Here is a 12339-nt window from a genome sequence, read left to right as displayed (position 1 = left end):
AACCAGGCAGGAGGAGCAGCACAGGGGATGGTTCGTGCCGGAGGGACCCCAACAATCGCTGGGGACGCTCCCACTGAGGCGGCCCCGCGCCCCGGGGGCTGCCGGCTCTCCTCATCTGCATAGCCACGCCCTCATCTGCATATCCCCCGCGCCATTGGCCAGAGGTCTCCCCAGCGGTGGCGCGGCCAGGGCGGTCTGGCTCGGCGCCTCATTAGCATTCGCCCCGCCTCCCAGCGGGGCAACGGGGCAGCTGATTCGTTGCAGATTCGTGATTTGGCACCGACGGGGCGCGGCCGCGCTCTGCGATTGGCGGAGCCGCCTGTCAATCCGCCGCGGCCAGGGCCGCACTTCCGCCTCGGTGTCCGCGGTGCCGGCGGGGCCGTCGCTGGAGCCGGTGCAGGTAACGCCGCGGGCCGGGCCCCGGGCCCCCGCGCTCCGCTCCCTGCTCCGCTCTCACGGGGCTCCCGCTCCCCTCGCCGGCCCCAGCGCCCCCACAGCCCCGCTCGGGCCCGGCTCGGAGATCCCGTCCCCGGCGGGCCGCGGACCGCGCTGTCAGTGTGGCGGGGGCGGGCGGGGGAGCGGCTGCCCCAGCGGTGCGCTCCCGCCCCGGCGGCCGAGGGGGCCTTGAGCCGCCCGGGTGGCTCGGGGCGCTGCGGGCCGCAGGCCTGTGCTGCAGCCGTGGGGTGAGGTGCTGAGCCCGTGTCCGGCGCAGTGAATGCTGCGTGGTGCGGTGATTCTCCGCGGTGCTGAGCCGTGCCCGGTGCTGTGATCCCATCCCGGGGGCTCTCTGGGCCTGGGGAGGGAGCCGGGTTTGAAGGACGTTGCTGTGCCGAGGGTGCGGGTCAGTGCAGCTCCGTCAGCCACAGCGTTGGGCTTTTTCTGATTTTACCATATTTTTTCCGATTGCTTTTGCAGCTGGGTAGTTTAAGCAAAGGAGTCTACGACACCCGGCTCCCCAGAGGAATGTGCTGGGCTCAGTTTCAGCACAGTACAGGAGCCTCAAGGGGCCTTTTAGGTCACAGCTGAAGCACAGCGAGCAGACGGGGTTTATTTGGGATTGGCTTTTTTGTTATTTTGTTTTTCAGTTACCTACTCGATGTTTCTCTTACAGAGCTCCTGAAAAGGAGATAAGCAAGATGGGAAAAATAGCAGGAAAAAAGGCGTTTCTTTAAATAACATGCCACCAGAACTTCTGCATGGTAATAAAGGTATAAGTTGCCATTTATTTAATTTGGTTATTGGTCGTGTTTGTGCTCTCTTTATGTTTGAGTTCAGGACTCATTTTGGAAGCAGTTTGTTACTGTGCAGCACTTGCAGGCCAGAATGTCAACTGTAGGTTCAAAATCACCTCCTGGCTTTTACATGTGCCATAACCTTGTGTTCCCTCTCAGAAGTATTTGCCAAAGCACGTTGAGCGCAAGCACGTCTTCCATTTCCAGTGAATTTTCTCAGCTAAATTACATAGCCTTCACTTGGGATTCCAGGAAAAGTAAAAAAGGAACATGGATCTGCAGTGTTGATTTGCATCACTCTTCCATCGTGTTTCCTTCTCTAAGGCTTTGCATGCAAGGGAAAATAAATTTGATCATTCCAACTTAACCTTCTGAAGTTCTATAAATCCATGTTCATGTTGCCATGTGGGGGCAGCCACATGTGTTATCATCTTAACAAACTTTACACCAGCGTGCTCAGGGACTTCTAAAGCCTCAGGGCAATTTCTGGAAGTAGTGACTTGGGTAACTTCCAAACATGAAGCGCTGTGCCGTGGGATGGGAGTAGGAGAACTGGCTAAACTAGCATGGAAGCAAGAAATTCCGAGCAGTGATTTTTCCCCCTAAGTAACCCCTTGGGTTTTCAGTTACAGTAAACACAGCTTTTTCTTAAAATAGTTGTCAAGGCATACAGATGTTTGACCACGTGACAGAAAGTTGAGGGCTGTCTGGGATAGGATCAGGAATGGTTCTGATCAGGAATGGTTTCCTGAAGCAACAGCAGCTCATGATGAATTTGTATTTTCAGGAAGTCCTCAAAAGGAAGCATTGAGATGTCTGCTGTCCAGGAAAAAATATGGCATTTTTCCTCCAGAACTGGCTCTTCAGCCATGCCAAAATAATCTTAGGAACAGAAGGCAAAAGTTTGAGGTAGAAAGTGGTGATTAGACAACAAACCCTGTGCCTACAGGTAGTTGAAGACTAGATGGGATAAAGGTTTCAGTTGATGTGATACTGAAAAGCAGTGTGGTTATTAGTTATTTGTTTGCTGACATCTTTTGGTAACTGATCACAGAAGATAATTTTCACTCTTGGATGGTTTCTTTAAGTCAGTTTTAATACTGTTAACTGCTTTCCATGATACGTACCTGCTGGCAGGTCTTATGATTGAAACTGGTATTTCTTTCAGTCTTTCTTCTTGTGAATTCTACTGTGTGAACTTCACACATGCTGACCTAGAACAAAGGTGGAAAGCTTTGCTTTCTGTTATCTTCGTGTTGGCTGGAAAACGTCCCAATCAGGCTTTTTTTGCTTTGATAAGGCTATATTTTAAAATCACTGTTTGTAGTGCCAGTCAGATGATTTTTTTCTTTGCTGTTGTTTGAAAGCAAGATTAGCCTGCAAGTACACTGAATTTTTAAGCAGATAATTTACTGGCTTTGGTATTTGAAGTAGCTTGTCCTTGAACAAATGCAATGTTACATCATGCTGTTGATTTCTAGGCCTTCTGTTTACAAGGTGCCATTTTTCTAGTCCTTCCCTCAGCATCAGTTTTGTCACCTGCATCATGGAGGTTATAAGAAATATCTGTATTTGACACTGTTATGATCTTCTAAAATGCTTGGTGTTTATCTCTTGAGAAGTAACTAAAATGTTTGGTTCTTAAAATTTTTGGAAGAAATGCACAAAATGAGGCATGCAAAGAAGATGTGTGAAATATGGAGTGCTAAAGAACTTGAATGTTGTTGCTGAGCTTGAAAATATGTAACTGATCACAGGGGCATCTTCTCCAAGCTGAATAAATTGGAAAGTGAGAGCAAGGAACAAGTTGGTCACCCTGTATCTGCCACTTTGGAGATATGGGACTTTGATGTTTTTCCTATTGCAAAAAAACAGAGGTTATGCTTTATAGCTGTTCTTTATTGGGTTTTATTATTTTATGGAATAGACCACCACAGAACTTAGAATTCAAGACTTCATATCTCAATCCTTGCATCTTAATAATTACTGTGCAGCTGTGCAGACAACTGTATGATGATGTAATTACTTACTTTGTATCCTTAAAGGCTTGTAGTAGCAAGTTGCAGGAGAGCAACAAGCAATTAGAATGTGTCAAATGTGGTTTACCATAACTTTCAGTTATACTCTTTAAAAATGTATTGTTGATTCAGTGCACAAAGATAATGTCTTAATTTTCAGGATCAATAAGTGGCAAGAATAGACTGAGCTTACTTAAACTTGATTTTTTTTTTTTTCTTTCCTTAAAAACAGTTACAATTGGAAATTCATTTGCTGGTCTAGACAGATCATTTAGATTAATTCAGTATATTTTATTATGCACATAATTTAATGAGACAGGTTTGTAGTAAATTGCAGCAGCTCTCCATTCAGAAAATGCAGAGGCTGCAGTGTTGTCTTCCTGGGCTTGTTTATCCATCTGGTGGGAGGGAGGGTGCACAAAAGGTGAATTGTCCCTGCAGCTGCAGAAACAGAGCTGGACCTTTTAGTCCTGGCCCTCTTGGTTTTATAGTCTCCAACTTGAGCTGTCTTTTGCTCTGTTGGACACGTAATGTCTGTGCTTGGTGTTAGACCAAATGGAAACCTTGTCTGTGCTGTTCTAGTTCCACTCCAGTTCCTTTGCTGTGCTGGTCAGTTTTGGGTCAGATAAAGGCTCTTGGGATGCTGTGAACCTTTGGGGTGTTGCAAAATTTGCATGCTTAGGGTATTTGTCAAAAAAAGTGTTCTCATGACTGGATAAATAACTTCATTATATTTTTACTTGCGTTATTTTTACACTTCTGAGTAAAATTTTTTCAGGGCTCCCGAAAGAATCTGTTGGTAGATCTCACTGTGTTTTGATTCTAGTGATAGTTGGAGGCAGTGGAGGTTGGAGGTGGTAGTGTGTGAATTTTGAGGTGTCTCTGGTTCACGTCGCTCCCTTCAGCTCACTAACTCACTAACCAGCTCCCTCTGCTCCCTACAACGTGTCAGGGCAATCAAGTGATGATGAGAATCCCTTTAATAGCTCTCCATTATGAAACTTGTGTGTGTTAAGGCTGCAGAGAAATTCTCTCACCAGCCTGTTCATAAGGGGCTCTTCAACAGCGTGTGCTGACTGAAAGGAGAACTTTTTCAGGAGAGCAGAACTGCCCCGTGCATGGGTTTTTTCTAGGTTTTGCACTAGAACAATGAACCTGTTCAGTGGTTTTTTAATAGTGGAACAAAAATGCCACCCATCTTCAGAGGTGTAAATTACTTTGTTTACATGCTCTTGTTTTGTTTTAAACAAAGTACTGTGCACATTTTGTTACCCAAGTGGGTTAATGGTACTGAGCAGATAGCTGGGTGGATTCTTTATTAAAACTGGACTCCAAATGGAGATATTTGTCCTGTCTTGAGGAGTCAAAGTTAATTTTGTTTTATTTTTTTAATGTCTAGACAGCAGCAAACACAGTAGCAACCTTATACTGGAATCCATTAGGTATTTACTATAAATGCATCTTTAAAGGAAATTCAATCATAGCATAAACTCTGACTTCCTAAAGCTTTTGCAAATTTGGGGTATCATCTTAACCCCTTCACAAATAGTTTGTTAGCTGTGTGCATGAGCTCGTGCTGTGGAATCTGAGTGTGTGAGAAGTTGGTGGTAGGTATAAAAATATGGTTTCTTATAGTGTAGGGCTCTGCACTGGGTTAGTCACTGTCGTCCTCCTGCTTTATTTGCAATATAATTGCTGTCACAATTCTCTAAGTCTCTGTGAAAATTCTTTGCAAAATACCTTGTACAGAATAATTGTAAACCTGCACCTGTCTGGAGGGAATGAGTCCACAGAGACAAAGCTGCTTTTGAGGAGGAGGATCTATAAACTTAAACATGTAACTGTTTTTGCTGTTCTAGGGGTTTTCTCCAGTGATGTTTTATGCTGCAACTGTCTTCATGTTCATAAGCTTCAGTGATCAATTTGCAGGGGTGGTTGCATTATAATGAGAAATACCCAAGCAGCCTTAATTTTGCCTTCAAAGAGAAGGTTCATAAATGATTAATTGTATATCTACTGACACTTGTGTCCAAAGCCACTGTGCTTGGAGTTATTGATTACTTCCCACCTTATCTCTTACAAGTAAGATAAAACAGATCCCCAGGAAACAGCTAAGAAGTAACTTGCTTTACAATACAGTATTGAATGATTTATTTTTTTTACCAGTGTGGCTAGAAATGAGCTGATTTATCACTCCTGATCAAACCTAGCATTATGCATCATGCGTGGAAAGGTGTGTAGAACAGAATTTTGTCATTTTTTACAATTATGTGCCATGAAATAGTTTCCAAGGGAAGGGTATAGAGCCTGAAAAATGCTGTACGAGATGCTCTAGGTGGAAAAATGTCTCAGATATTGAGGTAGTGTTAAGAAGGGAGAACATTTACACAATTCTGCATGAATTCAAATGAAGTGTTTTGCATCAGAAAATACTGATCTGCTGGAATCAAGTTTACTTGGTCTATTTGTCTGTTAGACTTGAAGGAAGTTCTACAAGCCAGTATCCTTGGCTGTAGAACAGAATTTTTGGCTGAAATGAAAGTGAGCAATAGCCATGGGTTCCATAGGTAATTGAGCACTATTCTGGGAGGATATTTTCTGTCCAGTTTCATCTTTACGATTTTTTTGTTAAATAAGTAGTACTTCTGGTAGCATCACTGGAGCTTTGTGCTGGGGGCAATGATTAGTGTGTAGGACAATTATTGTCATTTGTTCTGATGCAGAAACAAGTTTTGTGACCTTTACTCCTTTGAAAGCCAGACTTGTAGTGTTTCAGTTGTCTCTTAATTCCTGTGAAGCATCGCCAAAAATTGGTATTTCTAAGAGAACAGAACATGGTTCTGCCTGCCATAAATTGTTCAGCTCGTTTGTTCAAAGCTAACCTTTCAGATGTTCAGTTTGTTGTCATGATTGTTTCAAGTGCTGGCACTGAACTGTCCCCAGGCCATTTAATAACTCGCAACTACATCAAAGCCTGTGGTAAGGACAGCTGCAATCTCCAAAGAAATGGAAAATTGACATTGGGCTTGGTGTTCAACTGATCCTCTTCACTCAGCCTCTTTGCATTTTATTTAACAGATTTGAGAAGGAAGTTGCCCTTCTCTTGCTGTGTTTGCAGAGAGCTTTATCTTGCCAAGACATCTGGAGATGGTATTACATTCAAACTGTGGAGTAAGAAACAAATCTCACTTGTAAAGAAAATCCTCTTCTGGATTCTGCTGTTCTCTGGCTGACAAGATTTTAAGTGCATAACAGTTAATCTAAATTGCCAATTAAATTGCTTCTTGGCTAATTTTTGTAGATGTTTTAGATCCAATGTTGCTGGTAACCTAATTTCATAAGTCAATTAAGATTCATCCTTGCTGAAGCTTTCATTCAGAGATGAAACACTGCAGTTTGATGTTTTCAGGAGATGTGTATGAATCAAACAAACATGAATATTTATCTTCTAGTTCAAGTTATTTATTTCTATCCCTTGAAGTACTACAGCTATGTTTTATTTCAGCTGGCAACTCAAGAGATGATGGGGTTGGCTCTTATTCCACCAGTCATGTTGTAGACTGTTGGGGTTTTTGTTCTCCTTTTTATTTCCCATTTAATATTTTTGGTGTTAGTGTGAAAGGTGTGGATGTTTGATCTTCTGCTGGCTCTTTGGGCATCTCTTTCTGGACAGAAGGTGCATCCTGAGCCTAGGATATCACAGAATGGTTTGGGTTGGAAGGGGCCTAAAAGCTCATTCCATTTCCTGCCATGGGCAGGGACACCTTCCACTGTCCCAGGTTGCTCCCAGCCCCATCCAACCTGGCCTTGGGCACTGCCAGGGATGGGGCAGCCACAGCTTCTCTGGGCACCCTGTGCCAGGCCCTCCCCACCCTCACAAGGAAGAATTCTTGTCTAGTATATAATATTAACCTGCTCTCTGTCAGTTCAAAAGTTCACATTCCTCCTTGTCCTTGTCATATCAAAGCAATGAAAATGGTTTTCATGAGGAAGGTCCCAAGTGACTCTTTTTTTTCCCTTTTTCTTAATTGCTTGCAATTTTTCTCTTTTCACGTTAAAAAACTTAATTTGCTGTGGAAGTGCACATCCAACAAAACCTTGTTAGGCATGTGAAAAAGCTGATGAATGTGCTAGTTCATGAATTCTTTGGTGGCATTCTAATTCCAGTGTATTGAACTCCTAACACCCTACCTGCTCATGCTGGTGAATGTCTGTGGTTATTTTCATGACTGCTTATTGATTCTGTACTTGGTTTTACTTAAATGCTCCTGGATTTCACAAGTAGATTCAATATCTGTGTAATGAATAGGACCAAGTGTCTTATATGTTGTGTAGAGCTAGAACGTGTGCTTTCAAAGCAAAAAAAAAAAAAAAAAAAGATTTTTAATTTAGGAGGGTGATGTCAGCAAAGCTTTCCAGAATTGCTGCATGATGAGAAATTTCAGCTTGAGGTCTGGAGGAAAAAGGCACTGCAGCTGTCCCCAGCCAGCTTCAAACCTGAGCTTGCTGAGCCACATTCCAGCCCAGTGAGCCACTCATGCTGGTCTTTCTATAGAAATGTAAATGTTTCTTTAAGGAGGAGTAACTTTCGGTTATCCAGCTGTGTCTTTGTTGAGGATTAACCTGGAAGAACGAGTTAGTATGGAGTAACTAGTCGAATTAATTTAGTCAGGGTAGTTGCAGGTTTAAACTCTTACAGGGCTACAAGTTTTTGGGGTTCTTTAATTGGTGTATAAGTTCCTTGGATCCAGGATCATGGTGACAGAGGAACAAGCTGGTTGTTTTTATTATTTTTCTCCTGAAAAATGAAATTTGAGAAGGAACAAGCCTACGAGGTGACAAATTGAGGGATTATTAATTTACCAAGATAAAGGCTGTGGATTCCCACACGCTGGATTTGGAGAGAAGCCATGAAGGTGGAATGTGCATTTTCTCTCAGAGAGATGCTCACATGCACGTCACAGAATGCGTGGAGCAAATTAGGCAGTTTATAAAGTGATTTGCAGAGTCTTGCGCTTTTGTTGTCCTGGTTTTAAAAATAAGTTCAAGTGGGAGGAGATGGTTTTAAATAGGAACTGTGCAAAGTCTGGAGCAGATGTAGTTCTGGAAGAGAGTTTGTGTACCTTCTACTGCTGGGGACTGTGACCTTGTAGGGGGCACTCTGACCTGCACAGAGCTTTGGAAAGCAGAGCATGTTACTGGCAGCCAGATCACCTGGTCTGTATCACTGCCGAGGGACAGGTTCAGCTCTGTGCTGACAGACAGACCACTTTGTGTGACATTATTCACAACCAGCTGATTGACAGACCCACTACCACTTCCTTGGTCATGGGGGCTTGGCTGGGGCTGTGGGTGGTGCGAATTGTTCTATTACACTCTCTGCATCAGGGCTGTGGGGGTCACTGGGAGAAAGGGAGTTTGCTCCCGTGCTCCTCTTGGGACCTGTCCCATGTTTAGGAACAGCCCTTTCTGTTTGTTCCCTCTCCTGTGACAGACATAGTTCTGGAAGGCAGGATGTCAATCTGAGTAATTCCCTTCCCTCTGTAGAACCTATTTCAAGGTGTGCTGTGGGTGTGTTTCTGCAGTTTTTACTTCAGCTGCATGCTTTGTTTTGTCCTTTGCCTTTGCAAAGTCCTCGCATCCTTTAAGAAAGGGGCTGTCCGTGGTCATCAGTCAGGAATGTGTGACCATTTCTGGTAAACGGTGAGAATTTAAAGGCATTTTAATGATTATCACAGAATTATAGGATGGTTTGAGTTGGAAGGGGCCTTAAAGCTCATCTCATTCCACCCCCTGCCATGGGCAGGGACACCTTCCACTGTCCCAGGTTGCTCCCAGCCCCATCCAACCTGGCCTTGGACACTTCCAGGGATGGGGCAGCCACAGCTTCTCTGGGCACCCTGTGCCAGGGCCTCCCCACCCTCACAGGGAGTATTTTTTACCAATATTTAATCTAAACTTGCTCTCCGTCAGTGTGAAGCCATTCCTCCTTGTCTTGTCACTACATGCTCTTGTAGAAAGTCCCTCTCCACCTTTCCTGTAAGCTCCCTTGTCTCGGTTTTGAAAGACAGGTGTCTGCTAAGGAAGGCAGAAGCCCCCCTTGAAGTGGCAGATATAACCCCTTTTCCCTCCAAGTTATTATATTTTGAAATCAAGGGCCTTTAGGCAAAGATGTGGGAAATAGGAATAACAGTTCTTTACTATATATATATATATATATGTATATGTATATAACCAGTCAAACAAAACAACAACAACTCTGGCAGTAACAGCACACACGAACCCAGTGCCAGCCTTCTCGGCTGTCGGGCCCTTTCCCCTCGGGTGCAGTTCCGCTCGCAGCCGGCAGGGGCGCTGGCGGCTCCCGGTGAGCAGGGCAGGTGCGATGGTTCCCCCGCGGCTGCAGGGGGCGCTCCGGAGCGAGCTCGGGGAGCACGCGGCACCGGTGCCCTGGGATCCCGGGAAGGGATGGGACAAAGGCTTCACAAACCCCTGGGCAGCTGATCCCGGACTCTCAGGAACAGCAGGCTGGAACAGCAGGCTGGAACGGCAGGCAGGAGCGGCAGGCTGGAGCGGCAGGCTAAAGCGGCAGGGACGAACGCAAATCCCGGGTGGCAGGCGAGATGTATCCAGATGGGAGAACCCCCACAGATGCCCAGGCAGGCAGGGCAAGCAGGGCTACAGCGTAGCAAAAACTCGAAGCAGCAGCAGTGGGGCAGGGCAGCCACAGCTCGGCCTCCAGCAGGGCAGGAAAAGCAGCTTTTGGGGTCCAGGCGTTGTTTCCAGCAGGAAGAGAAGAACGGCCAAAAAGAAACAGCAGCTCCTTTCTCTGCAGCTTCTCTCTCCGGACGCTCAGAGCGAACTGACCCCACACCCAGGTATAGACAAAAGGAGTAGCCAGGCCCGCCCCACTCCCTTTTTTTGTCTTTCTTAAGTACAGCTATTTGTCCCCTAGCAACATGCATATGGGAGAAAATTCCTTTAACAGAAAAAAACCTAAGACTAAACTAAAACCCCAACATTATCCACCCCGAATTTTTTCCCATACTAACATGTTACATGAAACTTAACTTTTTTTCTTAACCATATAAATCTATGCATTACCCAAATTATATACAAATATACATGCTGATAGTGATACAAGTACGGAGCCATGGGTAGTTCACCCTAAAACAAGGTCCCCTTGAGGTAAGCATCGGGTCTCTCCATCCTTTTGCATCACCCACCAGGTGCAACCTGGTCCCTGAGCAAAAACGACCCCACGGATGGGTTTGTCTTTGCTCAAGGCAGACTTTACCCAAACAGTTTTTCCAAGCATACCTCTCATGTGCACCACTGGAACCTTATCTCCGTCTGTTGTTTGTAGGGGTTCGGATTGGGCAGGGCCTGCTCGGCTGGTGGAGCCTCGGGTGTTAACTAACTAGGTGGCTCTTGCTAAATGCATCTCCCAGTTTTTGAAAGTCCCCCCACCCAGTGCCTTCAAGGTGGTTTTAAGCAATCCATTACACCGCTCAACCTTCCCAGCTGCTGGTGCATGGTAAGGGATGTGGTACACCCACTCAATGCCATGTTCTCTAGCCCAGGTGTTTATAAGGCTGTTCTTGAAATGAGTCCCATTGTCAGACTCGATTCTCTCAGGGGTGCCATGCCTCCAAAGGACTTGCTTTTCCAGGCCCAGGATGGTGTTCCGGGCAGTAGCATGAGGCACAGGGTAGGTCTCCAGCCATCCAGTGGTGGCTTCTACCATTGTGAGCACACAGCGCTTGCCTTGGCGGGTTTGAGGCAGTGTGATGTAATCAATCTGCCAGGCCTCCCCATACTTGTATTTGGACCATCGCCCACCGTACCACAGAGGCTTCACCCGCTTGGCCTGCTTGATCGCAGCGCACGTCTCACAATCATGGATAACCTGGGAGATACTGTCCATGGTTAGATCCACCCCTCGGTCTCGTGCCCACTTATAGGTGGCATCTCTGCCCTGATGACCTGAGGCATCATGGGCCCATCGAGCTAGGAACAGTTCTCCTTTATGTTGCCAATCTAAGTCTATCTGGGACACCTCTATTTTCGCAGCCTGATCTACCTGTTTGTTGTTACGATGTTTTTCATTAGCCTGGCTCTTGGGAATGTGAGCATCTACATGACAGACCTTCACGGATAGCTTCTCTACCCGAGTGGCAATGTCTTTCCACTCTTCAGCAGCCCAGATTGGTTTTCCTCTGCGCTGCCAGTTTGCCTTATTCCACCTTTCCAGCCAACCCCACAGAGCTTTGGCCACTTCTCTCTTTCAGCTATGTCCAGAGCTAATTGGACAGCTTTGAGCTCAGCAAATTGGCTCGATCCACCTTCTCCTTCAGTAGCCTGTGCAACTTGTCGTGTGGGGCTCCATACAGCGGCTTTCCATTTCTGGCTAGCGCCTACAATTCGGCAGGAACCATCAGTGAAGAGGGCGTATTGTCTTTCACTCTCTGGTAGCTCGTTATATGGTGGGGCTTCTTCAGCACGTGTCACCTGCTCCTCTTCTTCTTCAGAAGATAACCCAAAAGTCTCACCTTCCGGCCAGTTCGTAATTATTTCCAAGATCCCAGGGCGACTTGGGTTTCCAATTCGGGCGCACTGCATGATGAGGGCAATCCATTTGCTCCAAGTAGCGTCGGTGGCGTGATGCGTGGAGGGAACCTTTCCTTTGAACATCCACCCCAGCACTGGTAGTCGGGGTGCCAGGAGGAGTTGTGCCTCTGTGCCGATTACTTCTGAGGCAGCCTGGACTCCTTCATAAGCTGCCAGGATTTCCTTCTCTGTGGGAGTGTAGTTGGCTTCAGACCCTCTGTAGCTTCGGCTCCAGAATCCCAGTGGTCGGCCCCGAGTCTCACCAGGCACCTTCTGCCAGAGGCTCCAGGACAGACCATTGTTCCCGGCTGCAGAGTGGAGCACGTTCTTCACCTCTGGTCCTGTCCTGACTGGGCCAAGGGCTACGGCGTGAGCAATTTCCTGCTTGATCTGGGCGAAGGCTTGCTGCTGTTCAGGGCCCCAGTGGAAATCATTCTTCTTGCGGGTAACCAGGTAGAGAGGACTCACGATCTGGCTGT

At 46.2% G+C, this 12339-nt stretch overlaps 1 protein-coding gene across 1 annotated transcript in view; it reads left to right on the top strand.

The window, feature by feature from the left end:
* The first annotated feature begins 349 nt into the window (after positions 1–349).
* Positions 350–12339, top strand: part of OSBPL2 (oxysterol binding protein like 2) — a 42042-nt gene continuing 30052 nt past the window's right edge. The window contains exons 1-2 of the mRNA XM_082292561.1: positions 350–400; positions 1112–1208. The gene's annotated coding sequence lies outside the window, so the exon portion shown is untranslated. The remainder of the gene's footprint in view (positions 401–1111; positions 1209–12339) is intronic.

Source organism: Coloeus monedula (genome assembly GCF_965178545.1).
Source record: "Coloeus monedula genome assembly, chromosome: 17".
In the NCBI taxonomy this organism is placed as follows: domain Eukaryota; kingdom Metazoa; phylum Chordata; class Aves; order Passeriformes; family Corvidae; genus Coloeus; species Coloeus monedula.
Note: the sequence above shows the minus strand (reverse complement) of the source record. Positions and strands in the feature narration are given on the sequence as shown.